Genomic DNA, 18,253 nt, shown 5'->3' on the forward strand with positions numbered 1-18,253 from the left:
CACACCCCGACACAGCCCCTGCACACCACGACACAGCCCCTGCGCAACCAGCACAGCCACTGCGCACCCCAGGACAGCCCCTGCGCACCCCGACACAGCCCCTGCACACCCAACACAGCCCCTGCGCACCCCAACACAGCCCCTGCGCACCCCGACACAGCCCCTGCGCACCCCGACACAGCCCCTGCACACCCCGACACAGCCCCTGCACACCCAGCACAGCCCCTGCACACCCCGACACAGCCCCTGCACACCCAGCACAGCCTCTGCACACCCCGATACAGCCTCTGCACACCCAGCACAGCCCCTGCACACCCCGACACAGCCCCTGCACACCCAACACAGCCCCAGCACACCCCGATACAGCCCCTGCACACCCAACACAGCCCCAGCACACCCCGATACAGCCCCAGCACACCCCGATACAGCCCCTGCACACCCAGCACAGCCCCTGCACACCCAGCACAGCCCCTGCGCACCCCGACACAGCCCCTGCGCACCCCGACACAGCCCCTGCGCACCCAGCACAGCCCCTGCACACCCCAGCACAGCCCCTGCACACCCCGACACAGCCCCTGCGCACCCAGCACAGCCTCTGCACACCCCGATACAGCCCCTGCGCACCCCGACACAGCCCCTGCGCACCCAGCACAGCCCCTGCGCACCCAGCACAGCCCCTGCGCACCCAGCACAGCCCCTGCGCACCCAGCACAGCCCCTGCACACCCCGACACAGCCCATGCACACCCAGCACAGCCCCTGCACACCCCGACACAGCCCCTGCACACCCCGACACAGCCCCTGCGCACCCAGCACAGCCCCTGCACACCCAGCACAGCCCCTGCACACCCCAACACAGCCCCTGCACACCCAGCACAGCCTCTGCACACCCCGATACAGCCCCTGCACACCCCGACACAGCCCCTGCGCACCCAGCACAGCCCCTGCACACCCAGCACAGCCCCTGCACACCCCAGCACAGCCCCTGCGCACCCAGCACAGCCCCTGCACACCCCGACACAGCCCATGCACACCCAGCACAGCCCCTGCACACCCCAACACAGCCCCTGCACACCCCGACACAGCCCCTGCGCACCCAGCACAGCCCCTGCACACCCAGCACAGCCCCTGCGCACCCCGACACAGCCCCTGCACACCCCGACACAGCCCCTGCACACCCCGACACAGCCCCTGCGCACCCAGCACAGCCCCTGCACACCCCAGCACAGCCCCTGCGCACCCCGACACAGCCCCTGCGCACCCAGCACAGCCCCTGCACACCCCAGCACAGCCCCTGCACACCCCAGCACAGCCCCTGCACACCCCAGCACAGCCCCTGCGCACCCCAGCACAGCCCCTGCGCACCCCGACACAGCCCCTGCACACCCCGACACAGCCCCTGCACACCCCGACACAGCCCCTGCGCACCCAGCACAGCCCCTGCACACCCCGACACAGCCCCTGCGCACCCCGACACAGCCCCTGCACACCCCGACACAGCCCCTGCACACCCCGACACAGCCCCTGCGCACCCCAGCACAGCCCCTGCGCACCCAGCACAGCCCCTGCACACCCCGACACAGCCCCTGCACACCCCAGCACAGCCCCTGCACACCCAGCACAGCCCCTGCGCACCCCGACACAGCCCCTGCGCACCCCAACACAGCCCCTGCGCACCCAGCACAGCCCCTGCACACCCAGCACAGCCCCTGCGCACCCAGCACAGCCCCTGCACACCCCGACACAGCCCCTGCGCACCCCGACACAGCCCCTGCACACCCAACACAGCCTCTGCACACCCAGCACAGCCCCTGCACACCCAGCACAGCCCCTGCACACCCCGACACAGCCCCTGCGCACCCAGCACAGCCCCTGCGCACCCCGACACAGCCCCTGCACACCCCGACACAGCCCCTGCACACCCCAGCACAGCCCCTGCACACCCCGACACAGCCCCTGCACACCCAGCACAGCCCCTGCACACCCAGCACAGCCCCTGCGCACCCAGCACAGCCCCTGCGCACCCCGACACAGCCCCTGCACACCCAACACAGCCTCTGCACACCCAGCACAGCCCCTGCGCACCCCGACACAGCCCCTGCACACCCAACACAGCCTCTGCACACCCAGCACAGCCCCTGCACACCCCGACACAGCCCCTGCGCACCCAGCACAGCCCCTGCGCACCCAGCACAGCCCCTGCGCACCCAGCACAGCCCCTGCACACCCAACACAGCCTCTTCACACCCAGCACAGCCCCTGCACACCCCGACACAGCCCCTGCACACCCAGCACAGCCCCTGCACACCCAGCACAGCCCCTGCGCACCCAGCACAGCCCCTGCACACCCAGCACAGCCTCTGCACACCCAGCACAGCCCCTGCACACCCAGCACAGCCTCTGCACACCCAGCACAGCCCCTGCACACCCCGACACAGCCCCTGCGCACCCAGCACAGCCCCTGCGCACCCCGACACAGCCCCTGCACACCCCGACACAGCCCCTGCACACCCCAGCACAGCCCCTGCGCACCCAGCACAGCCCCTGCGCACCCCGACACAGCCCCTGCGCACCCAGCACAGCCCCTGCACACCCAGCACAGCCCCTGCCGACCCCGACACAGCCCCTGCGCACCCCGACACAGCCCCTGCGCACCCAGCACAGCCCCTGCACACCCAGCACAGCCCCTGCACACCCAGCACAGCCCCTGCGCACCCAGCACAGCCCCTGCACACCCAGCACAGCCCCTGCGCACCCAGCACAGCCCCTGCACACCCAGCACAGCCCCTGCGCACCCCGACACAGCCCCTGCGCACCCAGCACAGCCCCTGCGCACCCCGACACAGCCCCTGCACACCCAGCACAGCCCCTGCACACCCAGCACAGCCCCTGCGCACCCAGCACAGCCCCTGCGCACCCCGATACAGCCCCTGCAAACCCCGATACAGCCTCTGCACACCCAGCACAGCCCCAGCACACCCTGACACAGCCCCTGCACACCCCGATACAGCCCCTGCGCACCCCGACACAGCCCCTGCACACCCAGCACAGCCCCTGCACACTCCGACACAGCCTCTGCACACCCAGCACAGCCCCTGCACACCCCGACACAGCCCCTGCACACCCAGCACAGCCCCTGCACACCCAGCACAGCCTCTGCACACCCAGCACAGCCCCTGCGCACCCAGCACAGCCCCTGCACACCCAGCACAGCCCCTGCGCACCCAGCACAGCCCCTGCACACCCCGACACAGCCCCAGCACACCCAGCACAGCCCATGCACACCCCGACACAGCCCCTGCACACCCAGCACAGCCCCTGCACACCCAGCACAGCCCCTGCGCACCCAACACAGCCCCTGCGCACCCCGACACAGCCCCTGCACACCCCAGCACAGCCCCTGCACACCCCGACACAGCCCCTGCACACCCCAGCACAGCCCCTGCACACCCAGCACAGCCCCTGCACACCCCGACACAGCCCCTGCGCACCCCGGCCTCGCAGGCGCCCTGGCCTCCCTGCCAAAGCCCCAGGCTGCAGCAGCAGAGCTCTTGGTGCGGGACCGGCAGTGCTGACCCCACGTTTAGCAGCGTATATCTGACCTGTTCCCAGGCACTTGGTCCTGTCTGGGCGCAGACACTATCCAGAGCTGCCACCCCAGAAAAACATCCTGCTGCTGCTGGGGCCCAGGGCACCCACTGATCAGCCAGCTGAACACATCATTCAGCCTCTCCCGCTTAGCCCCTGGGTAATAGGATAATGCTGCCTCCATCTGTTTGTCTGGGACTGAGACGCTAATCGCCTCTGGCACCCTCCCCTGCCCCCTGCCCGGCCGCACCACCAGCCCGTCCGGCGCAGGGCAGAGCTGCTGCACCGGCAGCACACGGGGAGGCGCCAGGCAGAGCCAGCCGGGCGGCCGTGGCCGGACAGAGCGGGCAGGACGGCGCCAGGCTCCGACCCCGCCACAGCTCCCCACGTCCCACGGACCGGGGCTCCTGCTGCAGCAGCGAGGGCCGGTCCTTCCCCTTCGGGGATGGGAACCATGTCCTGCACAGGGACCGCCTTCGCCCAGCCCAGCTCCATGGGGCCCGCTGCCCCGGGATCTGCTGCTCTGCTGCAAACGAGGACCAGGTCAGAGCACCGTCTGCTGTGCAGTGACCTGCTGCAAGCGCGCAGAAATGATGCTGCCACCACACTCAGATTCAGGCCCTGCGAGCCATGCATGTACTCCGGGACCAGGCAGGACTGACTTAATTGAACACACAAGCTAGCAGAATAGCCTGGATGAATTCCCACATCTCGGTACAAACACCATGCATCCCCACCGCACGTATTCCAAGACTGCACCTGCCCTGCCCTGGCAGCCGGTGCTCAGACTGGCACAGCCCTGCGGGAGAGACCCCTCACAGTGCAGCAGCTCCCCAGCCCCGAACCACCTGGCACAGCGCGGCACGGCGCGGCACAGCACGGCATGGCATGGCACAGCGCGGCACAGCGCGGTGCAGTATGGCACAGCACGGCGCAGTATGGCACAGCGCGGCACAGCACAGCGACTCCTCTGCGCGGAAATATGCAGCGCAGCCCACGCAGCGCAGCCCACGCAGCGCAGCCAGCCCTGCACGGAAACACGCGGCACAGCCCACGCTGCTCGGCCCACGCGGCACAGCCAGCCCTGCACGGGCAGCCTGAATTATCCAGAGGATTTACAAGATGAAGTGGCAACACACTTCAGGGGTCCTGGAATGAAGCTGCAGGCTCTGAAAACAGCCTGCTGACACCAAAAAAAGCACCCACTATTCTTGTGCATTAGCATTTCATGTTTCCTTTGTTCCATCCTTTGGTTTCCAAGCCTTCGCCCTGAAGCCCGACATACGCTGTTCGCTGCACGACAGCTCAGCCTGCCTAGTGCACAGGGAGGAGGGCTGGGTGAGGCTGGGACTTGCTGAGCCCCAGCCCCACAGAGGTGTCCACACAGCGCGTGGGTACACGGGGGTCCCTCGCTTCTCAGCTCATCCCTTGCCCGGGGGGCCATGGCAAACGTCCGCAGTGACTGGGGCTGGCAGGTCACAGCCTGGGGACGGGGCAGAAGCTGGAGTCCTGCTCCCCCGCAAGGCCCAGCACTAGTTGCACCGGTGCAGGGCGAGCAGTAGGTGGGAACAGACCCTCAGGAACACACTCGGGGTGTGCACACCCTCAGGAACACACTCGGGGTGTGCACACCCTCAGGAACACACTCCGGGTGTGCACACACAGCGTTAGCCAGACCCTCCGTTGGCAGGAGCCAGCCGGTACTGTGCCAGGTAGGGAATGGGGTCCTTGCTGGGCACCAAGAACCCCTGTGGAGAGGGAGGAGGAGGCTGCTGGAGGAGCGGGCAGAGGCTGGGACAGGGCACGACTCGGCGCAGGAGACCGGGCCCACCACCAAGCCGAGAACATAAGATAGGCAGCGGTCAGACCAGCCCCAGAACACGGGCAGACATTTGCCATCTCCCACTCCCACAGGACATCTCCTGCCTTTCCTCAGCTGTGTCTTACAGCTCCAGATGCTTCTCCAGATGCAGCTCCAGATGGGCCCGGGGGAATCCATCAGAGGGGACACCCTGGATCCCCCTGGATGGGCCTGGGGGAACCCATCAGAGGGGACACCCTGGGTCCCCCTGGATGGGCCCGGGGGAACCCATCAGAGGGGACATCCTGGGTCCCCCTGGATGGGCCTGGGGGAACCCATCAGAGGGGACAGCCTGGGTCCCCCTGGATGGGCCCGGGCAGACGTGGTCAGCCATTCTCGGTGGGACCTTTCCTCCCAGAGCACGCCACGTGGCGATGACCTGCCCCTGACTGCAGCCTGCCCAAGCGTGTCCCTGCAGCCCCAGCCCTGCCACCCTTTGCCAGCCCTCGCAGGCCCCATTTCTGCCCTCAGCTCTCCCCACGGCTGCCCCTGAGCACAGCCAGGTCCCCGTCCCCACTGCCCAACAGGCCGTTTTCCCCCAGAGCAAGGCTGCAGGGCTCACACCAGCCTCAGCCCCCTCCTCACCACCTCCCGTTGGAGGCCCAGGGCGGTTCTGATGGCAGAGTGGGAAGGGCAGAGCAGTGCTTACCTGAAATGACTGTCACGGGCTCGGGGTCACAGCACTCCCTCTTCATCAACCTGCGGACAACAGAGAGCGAGGACAGTCAGCCAGCGCACGCACGGCACCGGGCACGCTGCGCCAGTCTGGACGGCGGAGTCAGCCGCAGCACAGCGGGGTGCGGGACCCGCGGGGCCGGGAACCAGAGCATCCCAGAGCAAACTTCCCACGGGACACCAGGAGAGGGGCAAGGCCACCTCCAGCCTGCACCACCACCTGCGCGAGCAGCAGCCCCGAGCCCTCCTGCCCAAGCAAGGCCCCTCACCCCAGGAGGGGCACGTCTGCTGCCCCGAGCAGAGCCACAGGGGCTCTGCCCCTTGCCCAGCCCGGCTGGAGGCCTGGTAGCCCCCGCTGGCCTAGAGCACGGCTCCATGAGACCCTGGACAAGGGCAACGCAGCTTCCCGGCAGCCTGGGCTCGAGCCAGAGGGACAGCGGACACAGCCACCCTGGGACAGCAGGGACCCTCGAGAACCTCACCCACGCTGGGGCAGCAGGGACCCTCGAGAACCTCACCCACGCTGGGGCAGCAGGGACCCTCGAGAACCTCTCCCACGCTGGGGCAGCAGGGACCCTCGAGAACCTCTCCCACGCTGGGGCAGCAGGGACCCTCGAGAACGTCACCCACCCTGGGGCAGCAGGGACCCTCGAGAACCTCACCCACACTGGGGCAGCCACCCCAGGCAGAGCCATAGGCACCGGCGGGCTCAAGCCGAATCACCGGCAGTTCTAAGGGTCAGGTTTTCCATAGGGTCGATTCTCTTGTCTGGGAGGAGCAACTGGGGACCAGGGCCCAGCCGAGCCCACCTCCAGAACACCACACAGCAAGTGTCCCAGGCAAAATTCAGGAACAGCTACAGGCAGCCAGGAAAAGAGAAGAGTGCATCCGTAATGCCTCTGCTCTCCTGTGTGCTGGAAATGTGCATGCTCGCTCTCCCCGCTTCTCATTAAAGATTCTTTCTGGGTGAGTGGCTGAAATGGCTGCTCTGTTGTAGAAAATTAAAAATGTATGACTTGGGATTTCTTGGCGCACGCCTGTTGTGCGGCAGCTGGTGTCAGCAAGTGCAGGGTGCTGCGGGGAAGGGGCCGCGGCGACGATCCCGCCTTGCAGAGCCCGCAGCGTGCCACGCGGGCAGCGGCGCTGCCACCGGGCTGTAAACATTCTGTAAGACGTAGTCCAGCCTCTGCTAGCACGGGGATCACAGACACTGCAATACACCTGCAAAACTTTGCGGCTATTGTGTGCTTCTCTGTAAAACGATGCTGCCGAGGCCCCAGCGGGGCCGCAGCACCGGACACGGCTGCCCATTGACGCCTCCCTGGAGAAAAGCTCACCAGACACCTGTGCCATGAGAACAGAGGAAACCTACCACAGCTGTTTACGTAGGACCTAAACAAAGCAGCACAGGCCATGTGTGTGTCCTGCTTGGACACAGAGGGACCGTGGCAAACTGTCTCTCGCGGGTCCCTCAGCACTGGGAATGCCAAGACTGAGAGCAAGGCAGGCGGTGGCGCAGGGCACGCTGCGCCTGCAGGGACATCAAACCTTGACCAGCAGCCTCACAGCGCTTATGGCGGAGGGTAACACCCCTGGCGCAGGCTGGGACACCTGCACGACCTCCCTCGCACCACGCACCGGCCGAAATCCCTCGGTGCAGCAGAGACCGCGGTCTGAAGCCAGGCCGGGGCCCGGACCAGCCCATCGCTGTCGGTGGCGCCAGGAGACTCATCCGCCACGGCCGGGTGGCTGGGATGAGGGGTGGGCTGTGTGGTGTGCAGCAGGAACCCCCTGTCCGCCAAAGGCATCTCTGGCAGCTCCAGCTCACCCACCCCAGGCAGCCCCAGCCCACGGACACGGTGGGTTCAGGCGGGAGTTACACAGCAAGGTTACAGCCACATGTCACCAAAGGTGGCACGACCCAATCACCCCAACATGCCTGGTGGCCCAGCTGCACACCCTCTGGGCCTCTGCATGGACATCAGACAGGCAGCGAACCAAACCACGCACATGGCAGACACGTGGAGCACGGGAGCCTGCCCCAGACACACACCGAGCCCCAGGCCGTGACGGTGCTGGCACAGCCGCGGCACAGCGCCGGCCATCGAGCACTGAGCCCCAGCGGCACCTCGTCCCGACCCAGCCGAGCACCGGCTGCACTTCCCCACCATCTCCGCTTCCCCACCATCCTCACGGGTGCGCGAGGGCTGGGGCTGCACAGGCAGCACTGGGAGCAAAACGGGCAAGAGAGCGCATGGGGACGAGGTGTCTGCACAGCCCCACACGTGCAGCGGCTGCAGGAGCTGGCACCAGGGCTCCCCAGGAAAGTGCAAAACAAAGGGGACTTGGAAACGGCAGGAATGAATGACCAAAGGGCGAGAAAAACCGTCATAAAAAGAGGAAGGAAAGAGCAGAGATTGCTGCCTTAGAAGGAGGCAAATAAGAAGGGACACAGATAAAAGGCTGTAACATCCTGAACAGTTTGCAGAGAGGAGACAACGCTTCTGTTCTTTTCATCTCACAGTGTGAGGGCAGCGGAAAATGTTGTGGGATCTCACACTAAGAAAAGGAAATACTTCTCCACATCGCCTGAAACTAGATGGTGAGTCTCGCTGCCACAGGAAGCCCCTGGGGCCCAGAACGGTGCGAGGTCCCTGCCGGACCTTGAGGTTTCTGTGGGTGAGGATCCTAATCGAGGTGACCAGCGACAGCATCTGGTGGGGCCGTGCAGCCCCTCCCGCAGGTCAGGACCACTGCCGCGGCTGTGGCCAGCGGGACCCCCGCGGTGCGGGCAGTCGGTGCCAGAACCTGGATCCCCCTCAGCACGGGCAGTGGTCCCAGCTCCTGGATCCCCCTCAGCATGGGCAGTGGTCCCAGCTCCTGGATCCCCCTCAGCATGGGCAGTGGTCCCAGCTCCTGGATCCCTCTCAGCATGGGCAGTGGTCCCAGCTCCTGGATCCCTCTCAGCATGGGCAGTGGTCCCAGCTCCTGGATCCCCCTCGGTGTGGGCAGCTGGTCCCAGCTCCTGGATCCCCCTCAGCACGGGCAGTGGTCCCAGCTCCTGGATCCCTCTCAGCACGGGCAGTGGTCCCAGCTCCTGGATCCCCCTCGGTGTGGGCAGCTGGTCCCAGCTCCTGGATCCCTCTCAGCACGGGCAGTGGTCCCAGCTCCTGGATCCCCCTCAGCACAGGCAGTGGTCCCAGCTCCTGGATCCCTCTCAGCACGGGCAGTGGTCCCAGCTCCTGGATCCCTCTCAGCACAGGCAGCTGGTCCCAGCTCCTGGATCCCTCTCAGCATGGGCAGCTGGTCCCCAGCTGGTCCCAGCTCCAGAGGCAGAGCCGGAGGTGACCCGGGACAGTGAGAGGACCCCAGGGGGTGGCTCTGGACTGCAGAGCACTCCCAGCAGGGGCAGCCGCCGTGCTCGTCTCCAGCAGCATGGCCTTCCCTCCACGTCCATCCCAGCCTGACCTCCAGAGCAGATCCAGGCCAGCACGACCCCCTCTGGGCTCCTCCTGAGCTGGACTTCTCCAGCACCATCTCTCCTGTCCTCAGGTCACCAGGGCCTGGTGGAACACTGACCATGGGAATACACATCCCGTCATGTCAAAGGCACTGATGTGCACGGGAAGCAGCTCAGGAGATAAATTAAATGCTTTTAATATAAGCATCTTCTCCCAACGCTGATAACAGGCAAAGAAGATTTATGAGTTTATTATTGGACCTGATAAATTAAACTCTTCATAGAAGAATAAATTATGCAGATGATGTGTGATGTATTTAGACTGCAGCTTGCACACTGCCAGGATCCAGCCCTCACATCCCTGAGGATCCTGCGGAGCCAGAGGGGCCTCGTTCGGACGAGCAGGGACGGCTCCAGGGAGGCTGCTCCTCCTCTTGCTCGGGAACGGCAGGTCTGCCTTTCACTCGCCCGGGACTGACTCTTTTATCAGGATTGTCCAGATTCCCTGCTTCCCGTTCAGCTTCCTCCCGTTCCAGGATAAGACGCAAGGGCTGCAGCCGCGCAGGAACCGCAGCAGCTGGTCCCCAGCAGTCTAACAAACACGACATGATTGGAAATGACAAGTCAGTGGAAGTAAAACTGTCCCCAAGACAGAACTGGGAGCTGGGAAGCATCTGGAGGCTCCTGTCTCCAGAGGGCTGTGGGAACGCCTCTTGCACTGAGACATCCGTGGGGTTGTGATACGACAGATGGGGCACAAGCAAATGCCTGCGATCGGGGTTCATACAGGGGGACGTGCCTATCTCTGTCTCCTGATCCCACAAAGGGACGATGCCACTTGGTCCCTCTCACAAGCGTCCCCAACGAATCCGTTCCAGCTGCTCCAGGCAAGAAATGCAGGCAAAGCCTTCCCGGCAACAAGCAGCCACCAACCTGGGCCAAGGCGAGCATGGCCGTGCAAGCCCGAGCGGCACATCTCTGCACCAGACGAAGCTCGGCCACCGGTCTGGCCACACTGCAGCCAAATTCCCACCCTGGCCCGGCACTGCCTGGCACAGAGTGGTCGGCACAGCTGCTCCGCGTTGCCCCAGGGGTCTGTGAGACTCGGGCTGTCAGGATGAGCTCAGCTGTGGCCATCACTTCCCAAGGGGCTCTTGTCACAGCTCCAGGATCTGCGACCCTGCGGAGGAGCAGGAGACACAGAGGACAGGGTACAGCCTGCAGCCCCTGGCACGCAATCTCCTGCACCCCCGCGCACTCTGGGAGCTGTAGTCCCTTCCTACCAAGGCCAGGAAACATTACATCATGGTGCAAGGACAGGGCTGAGACTCCTCCGGACAGGGGCCGGTCCCCTGGGCAGCCCTGCCTGTGGCGGCTTCCGCCGGCGCGGAACAATAGCGTCCAGGCTGAGCACTTGCGGGGCTGCTGCGTTTCCTGCCATTCTTCGCACTCCCCTGGGGATGTCTATAAAAAGCAGAAGAATCCAGACCTGGAAGTCTAAACCACTCCTTAAATAAGCCAGGAATGGCAGCCTGTCCCGGAGGAGGGAGCCCCGCAGTCCCCAACGGGAGCGGCCGAGGGGAGCTGGGGGACAGCCCAAAACCCATCGGTTCTGTCCCGGGGACACGTGCAGCCCAGAACCAAACTGCGCCCTTGGGTCCCTCAGTGCAAACAAACCCAGCCAACTACCAAACCAGCCCTGCCCAGCGAAGTCTCTGCAGTTCTGGAGCCTGCAGAGTCATCCACCCTGGCATGAAAGAGCAACACAAAGAACCGGCTCCTCGCAAACGAGCAGCCCCTTGGAGCAGGGCCTGGGCTGGAGCACAGCCGCGGGGGGGCTCCGGCAGGGCCAGGCTGCAGGGGCTGCTGTGGGGCGCGTGGCTGTGGGGCGCGTGGCTGTGGGGCGCACGCCCCGGGCCCAGCTGAGAGGCTGGCACGGACGGTCCCCTGCACCATCCCCAGCCCCGTTCCCAGCAGAGTCAGCTGAGTCCACTCAACACCCAGAACAAACTCACAGAGCTGCTGGCAGCGAGGGGAGAATGTACTGCTGCCGGAGACCTTTCAATATTTAATGATAGAAGAGTCTCCTGCTCGACCTGCTTCTCGGGTTACGAAAGAGCCCATCATTCTGCTCCCCTTAATGACGAAAGAGCCCATCGTTCTGCTCCCCGTGAGGAGACGGGCGGCGTGACCGCTGGCGGTGGCGCAGATACCCCATCCCCAAAGTCTGTGCTGATCCGTGAGAGACCTGCACAAAGCAGCGCTGCCTCCCCTTCCCACACTGCCAACAGGAGCCAAGGCACTCATGAACCAGAGCTTTTGCCTGTTGTCACAGTTACAGCAGCTCAGCTGCATTTAGGTGTGGGATGGCAATTTACTCTTTGTACCCATTTTAGCTGCGCGGCCTCCCCCAGCTCCAGGTCTGCCATGGCAGAGGGGATTCCCGCCCCCCAGCACTGCCAGCCCCGCGGGCTGCCGAGCCCCCGCGGCTCCTGCGGCACAGCCGGACCCCAGACCCCACTCCAGGGCTGGCAAAGGGGCAGGCAGAGGATGCTGGAGCAGGCAGAGGATGCCGGGGCAGAGCAGGGCTCAGCTGGTGCCCCTGGTCCCCTGGAGGGACACCCTTTCCCTGCTCCATGGCTCTACTCTTCTCCAGCTCCCCTCGCAGCCCCTCCTGTCTCCTGCCCAAAGGGAGAGCAGGGCAGGAGCCGGGGGCGCTGCTGGGCGCTGATGCTTCCAACACAACCTCCCAGCGGCGGCCCAGCCCTGGCACGCCAGCCCTGGCACGCCAGCCCTGGCACGCCACGCCTGGAGCCCCCGGTCCCGCAGGCAGCTGCCAGGCGCAGCTCTGCCCCCTGTCCCCCCACGTGCGTGTCCCTGCCCTGGCTCTCCCGGGGGAACTCAGCTCTGCCCCAAGCGCTGTGGGCAGCCCCGGCCCAGCTCTGCACAACCCCAGCGCAGCCACGCACCCTGTGCTGCGCCACGGCCAGGACCAGCTGCCATTGCCCCGACCCGCGGTGCCCCCACCGTGGATGCCCCAGCTCCACACGCCTGCGGGACGCATGGGGGGCCCACCCCGACACCCCGGCCCCCTCCCCGCCCCGCAGCCCCGCGCTCCGCTCCTCGCCACTCGCACCACGTGCTCCACCATTGGCAGATGCGTTTGCACACTCCTGTGCAGAGGCAGCAGAAATCATTCTTAGCTGGTGGAAACCTCCACAGAACAGTCCGTAGTGAGCGGCCTGCGTGTCTGCGTGCACCCCCAGAACGCTACCGTGGTTTGAGTGAACAATGAAGTACAAAACACAAACAGTACAGAAGGCATTATTCATATCATAATACTAACAATATTAAGAATACTTAGGTGTTATATGAATATTTAGATGTTACATGCTGTACAACAGAAAAAAAAAACCTGTTATTATCTGAAAAAAGACCTTGTAATACTCTCCTTTGTGTCCTTTCTTGCCCTCTGCACCTCTTGCCACATACCTCGCAAGTTTGGCATAATCAGCAGTCTCCACAGAAGGCTGCTGTGCAGGCGCAACATGCACAAGAAGTTTGTATGCATTTAAGTGTGAGCATAAAAAGAAACTATGGAAATGAGCTAGGTGTTGTCTCCATGACCCGCCTGTTGCCATTGACACAGAACAACCACAGAAGTTTTCAGTGACACTTACAAAGTTCTGGGGGGAAAAGACCTCATCGTGCCCCAGGTAGGAGCCACCCCTGCCCCACTCTGTGCCCCGGCAAGCGAGCCCCAGCCCCACCGCCCGCACGGCAGCGATGCGCACACCGTGCCGCACACGCCACGCCGCACACACCGCGCCTGCGCCATGCGCACCATGCCGCACACACCGTGCCTGCACCGCGAACACCATGCCATGCACACTGCACCTGCACCGCACACACCGTGCCGCACACACCGCGCCTGCACCGTGCACACCATGCCATGCACACTGCGCCTGCACTGCACACACCGTGCCGCACACACCACACCCGCACAGCCCCGCAGCGCACACCGCGCCAGGCGAACCACACCGCGCACACTGCACCCGCACAGCCCCGCGGTGCACAGGGTCTGGTGCAACATCCACACCGCGAGGGCTGCACCAGAGCGGCTTGGCCAGCCCAGCAGACACTCCAAGAGACCCGGGCCAGGGCACCCTCAGGAGGGCCAGACCGGCAGAGCAGCGCCGGGCAGAGGCCGGTGCCCACGTCCTCGGCTCCTCCCCGCACAGCCCAAGGCTCCAGCACAAACACGCAACAGCTAAAGAACGCCTTGTATGCCAATACAGCAAGACATTTCCCACCGCGCCGTGCTATAGGCACCCTTGCAAAGCTAGCCTCGTGTTTGACTGTGTTTCTTACAGGTGCCTGACACGCGTAACCCTTACATCACTGAAGGCTTTGAGGCTCCCTGTCCATAGCCATCAAGGCAAGAAACAGTAGGCATGGTTCCTGTTTGAATCCTGTTTACTTAAATCCATTTCTCCCTTCATGCTAGCATCCGGATCTACACAAGCATCACGGGCACTCGTGGGTACCGGTACCTGTGCAGCCAAACCCAGCTCGGGAGCTTCCTGCTCCCTCGACCCAGGTTTGGACGAGCAGGAGGGTGGCAGGCTCACTCCTCCACTAGTTCCCCGAGATATCAGGGACAGGCAAAACCGCACGCTGAGGCCTAGACACAAGAACACAACCACACAAATCCCATACACAGCACATCCGATGGCCAGAGAACAGCTCATTATCCACGACAGCCTGGGGGGGAGATGACTTACTGCACAAATTGTGCTTGCACACAAACAACAGAGCACGCAGCAAAATGGTGCGGTGAGCATCATGCACAGGTATGTGCAAAGCCAAGGGCAGATGCACCCAATTATGCACAGTGGACCACAAACAGATAAGTTACAAAAGCAACAGCGCACACTACAAAAGCAATGCCATGACTTCAGCAGAAGTCCTCCTGCCTGTCTAAACGTTTCTGGACCGTATCACAGGTGTCCTGGTCCCCATCCTCCGATGCATGCTGTGCCTGCCTGCACGCAACTGGAAAGCAGGGCTCCTGTTCCCTATGGCCCTTCCCAGCACGTCTGTGTCATTGCAAACCACTTCTATCCCCATGCACATTCAGCTCACTGCAAATCTCAACCCTTATCCCCTCTTCCCTGGGGACACCCCAGGCCAGACTGGACGGGGCTCTGAGCAACCTGAACTAGTTCAAGATGTCCCTGCTCATAGCAGGAGGTTGAACTAGATGGCCTTTGAAGGTCCCTTCCAACCCAAACTAGTCTATATTTCAATGAAAATAGACTCCCACTACAGCCACAAGCCTCCAGTCCACATGCTCCAGAAGCACATTCCAGCCCTCGCTCCCCAGCACAGACACCCCAGCTCCAAACACAGCTCGTGTCCTGAGGGGCCAACATCCCAGTGCAAACCTTGTCCCCTCTCCCCCAAGACATCTCACTGCAAACCACAGCTACAGCCACCTCATGCAGACATTCCAACGCAACCCACAGCCCCATTCCCCAAAACACACGTCCAACCACTCCCCACAGCCCCCAACTCAACCACAAACCATGGCCCAAATTTCTCAGTGCTACTGCACCCGGCTGCACACCACGGCCCTATGCCCACCGCAAACCGCAGCCCCTGCTCGTCCCACGGTCCCACTGCAGGACCGCCCGCCCCACGGCCCCCGCCCGCCCGGCAGCACAGCCCCGGCTCCCCGCCCCGGGCCCGCTGCCGCCGCCCCTGCCCCGGCAGAGCCTCCCGCCCGCGGCGCGGCGGCCGCCGACCCCAGCCCAACGCGCACCCGCGCTCCGGACCCGCACCCGGACCCTCGGCGGGCGCCCGGGGCGCGACCCCCGCGGCCGCGCAGCCGCCCGCTCCCCGCGCAGGGCTGACCCCGCCGCCGCGGGCGCCCGGCCCCGCGCCGCCCCCCTGCCCCCGGGCCGCTCGTTACCTGCGGGGCGGCGGGCGGCGGGGCCCGAGCCACCATATCCGCGGCGCGGCCGGGGGCAGCGCGGCCGGGGGCAGCGCGGCCGCCGGCAGCGGGAGCGGCGCGGAGCGGCGCGGGGCGGCGGGCGGGGGCGGCCGGGGCGGGGAGCGGCGCGCGCGGCGGATCCTCCGCGAACTCGGCCCCCGCCGCCAGCAGCGGGTGTTAGTTTAAGGAGTTGTCATGGCAACGGGGAGCCGGTGCGCGCGGGAAGGGGCGGGCGGAGGCAAACTTCAGAGGCGGCTGCTCCGGCGCCGGCCCCGGCACCCGCACCGGCCGCTGCCCCCGGGGTCGCCGCCCCGCAGCCACCACCGGCACCCCGGGCTCTCCGCGGCCCGGCGCCCCTCAGCGCGCTGCGCCCCCGCTGCTCCCGGCGCCTCGCCCCGGCGCCTCCGCCCCCCGCTGCCCTCCGGCATCCTCCGCCCGCCCCGGCCCGCGGGGCCGCGCTCGGCCCCGGCTTTGCCTTCCCCCGCAGCGGCAGCCCCGAGAGGAGCCGGCGGGCTCCGGGCGCGGCAGGGGCGGCGCTGCCCCCGCAGCCCCGCGTGGGGCAGCCCACGGCCGCGCGGGCGGGCCCTGCGCCCCCAGGCTGGGCCGTGTCGGCGGGACGTCCTGGGGCAGGACAGGGCTCCGCGCCGTCGGGTCCCGGCCCGGCCCCGGCTCACGGCCCCGTGCTGCCCCACTGACCTGCCCCACGGCACAGCCTGAACTGTCCCACCGCCGAGCCCCGCAGCCCAGCCCTGTGCTGCCCGTCCAGCCCCACTGCCCCCACAGCACAGCTCTGGGGCTGGCCCAACCCGCCGGGCCCAGGGCGCGGTACCGGATCTGCCCCGGCTCCCACGGCCGTACCGGGCCGCCCTTCCCAGGGCTGTCCCAGCCGCACAGCCCCGCCGGGGCGCAGGGGACCCCAGCCCCACACTGTTCGGGGTGCTGTTACCTGGCACAGGCCTGGGTGCTCCCGCACAGGCTGCTCCGGCTCCTGGCGCCTGCGGAGCTGGAACCTACAGGAAACCCGCGGCCGCCAGCTCAGCCCCTTTCCTGCCAGGAAGGGGACACCCTGGCCCCACCAGGCTACCGCCTCCTCTGCGCCCTGCGTCCTGCCGCACGCAGGCCGAGGCAGCAGCCGCGACGGATGGACGTCCCGGGTCAGGGCCTGGCCACAGGGTCCCACATGCACACACGTGGCTGCATGTGCATGTGTCTGGGGGGCCACGGGGTGCTGTGCATCAAAGGGGCTTGTGGCACACACAGCTCGGGGGTCTGCGTGCATCTGCGGGGGTCAGGATGTGCCTCCGCATCCTATCTGGGGAGCCAGGAAACACCTTGCCAGCGCAGAGATTCTCCCTTCCTGTGGGAGCACCACGGGCCGGGAGGAAACACCGCTGCGCGGCCGAGAGCAGGGCGCCGGCAGCACTGCCCGCAGCAGTGCCGGGCGGACAGACAGGCAGACGGTGCCCTGGCCTGGGCCGCTTGCTGGGGCACAGTCTGCCCCGGCCAGGCGTGGGACGAGCTCAGGCAGGGCCGGAGCAACCGAGGTCGTGAGCGCAGGCCCAGGGCACCGCGGCGCATCGCTCCACAGCAGCACCCTTGGCATGGCTGTGGCGGGAAGGAGGGACCCTGCTCTGCCCAGCTGCCTCTCCGCACCCAGAGGGGACACCCGCGCCCACCCCACTGCCCTCCCTGGCGTGCCCCCGTGCCCCCTGTGGCTGCCCCCCGTTGTGCCCCCGGCCCGTCCGCTGGCCGCAGCTCCTACACGTCCCTCCTCTGCTCTCCAAGGGAGCTGCAGCCACACAGGGGTGTCCTCCTGCTTTGTGAGTCAGCGTTGTGACCTCAGGGGCTTGGGAATAGTGTCCAGGCTCTGCCTGTGCCTTTGGCCTGGTTTTGATCACAAGATGTTTAATTGCAATTCTTTGGGTATTTTTTAGCTCATGGAGGCAAACATCCCGGATTTCCTTCACGAGCCTGGAGAGCCAAGAACGCGCTGTTCCCGTAAAGCTGACACATTCCCCCGGTTCCCTGACTCCGAGTGTTTTCTGAGTGCCGCAGCGCTCACACCAGCCGCGCGGAGCTGGTGCTGTGATAACGGCTGCAGCCCCGTGGTGTCGGGAACAGGTCCCAGCTGCGCAGGAGGGAAACAGGCCCTGGGTGATCAGGATGGGACCAGACCCCAGACCCAGGGGAGAGGGATGGGTGCTGGGCTCACAGCCCTGAGAACCCCTCCTAGACAGGAGGACATATGATCAGGTCTTGGTGAAGGACTGGCGAGCAGATCCTGGCTGCATGCACAGGGAGCGGTTAAACGGCAAGGGAAGAACCTCATGGGGTGGTGTGGGCAGAACCTCTGCCCTTTGGGCAGCAGCCCCAGGGAGGGCACGGGGGAGACCCTTTCCCGGGAGACCCTTTCCCAGGCGACCCTGAGCGGCGGTGGGGCAGCCCACTCCCGAGCCCCTTCGCGTCACAGCCCAGGCACGAGCAGCACCCGACACACCCAGTGTGGCAGCTCCCCTTGAGACCGACCACGCGTGACATGATCTGGGGGAAGAGACGTCACTCAGGGGAGAACCGCCAAGTGTCCTCAGCTTAGGGGATCCCTGCAGCAGTCAGCACGGGTCGTGCGGGCGACGAGGAGCCCCGCGCCAAGGTCTGTACACGCTGACCCACAACAC

General features: G+C 65.7%; 1 protein-coding gene across 11 annotated transcripts in view; it reads right to left on the minus strand.

Annotated features, from left to right (window-relative positions):
• The window catches only part of SHANK3 (SH3 and multiple ankyrin repeat domains 3), a 370,798-nt gene extending 354,170 nt beyond the window's left edge, over positions 1 to 16,628 (minus strand). For 8 of the 11 annotated variants that reach the window (XR_010469752.1, XM_065049482.1, XM_065049478.1 and 5 more), the window contains exons 1-2: positions 16,525 to 16,628; positions 6,098 to 6,147 (exon numbers count right to left, since the gene is read on the minus strand). The gene's annotated coding sequence lies outside the window, so the exon portion shown is untranslated. Of the gene's footprint in view, positions 1 to 6,097; positions 6,148 to 15,557; positions 15,647 to 16,524 lie in introns of those variants that run through there. The other 3 variants (XM_065049476.1, XM_065049473.1, XM_065049474.1) reach the window with 2 other exon arrangements.
• Between the last annotated feature and the right edge of the window lie 1,625 nt (positions 16,629 to 18,253).

Source organism: Columba livia, chromosome 1 (assembly GCF_036013475.1).
Source record: "Columba livia isolate bColLiv1 breed racing homer chromosome 1, bColLiv1.pat.W.v2, whole genome shotgun sequence".
Taxonomy (NCBI): domain Eukaryota; kingdom Metazoa; phylum Chordata; class Aves; order Columbiformes; family Columbidae; genus Columba; species Columba livia.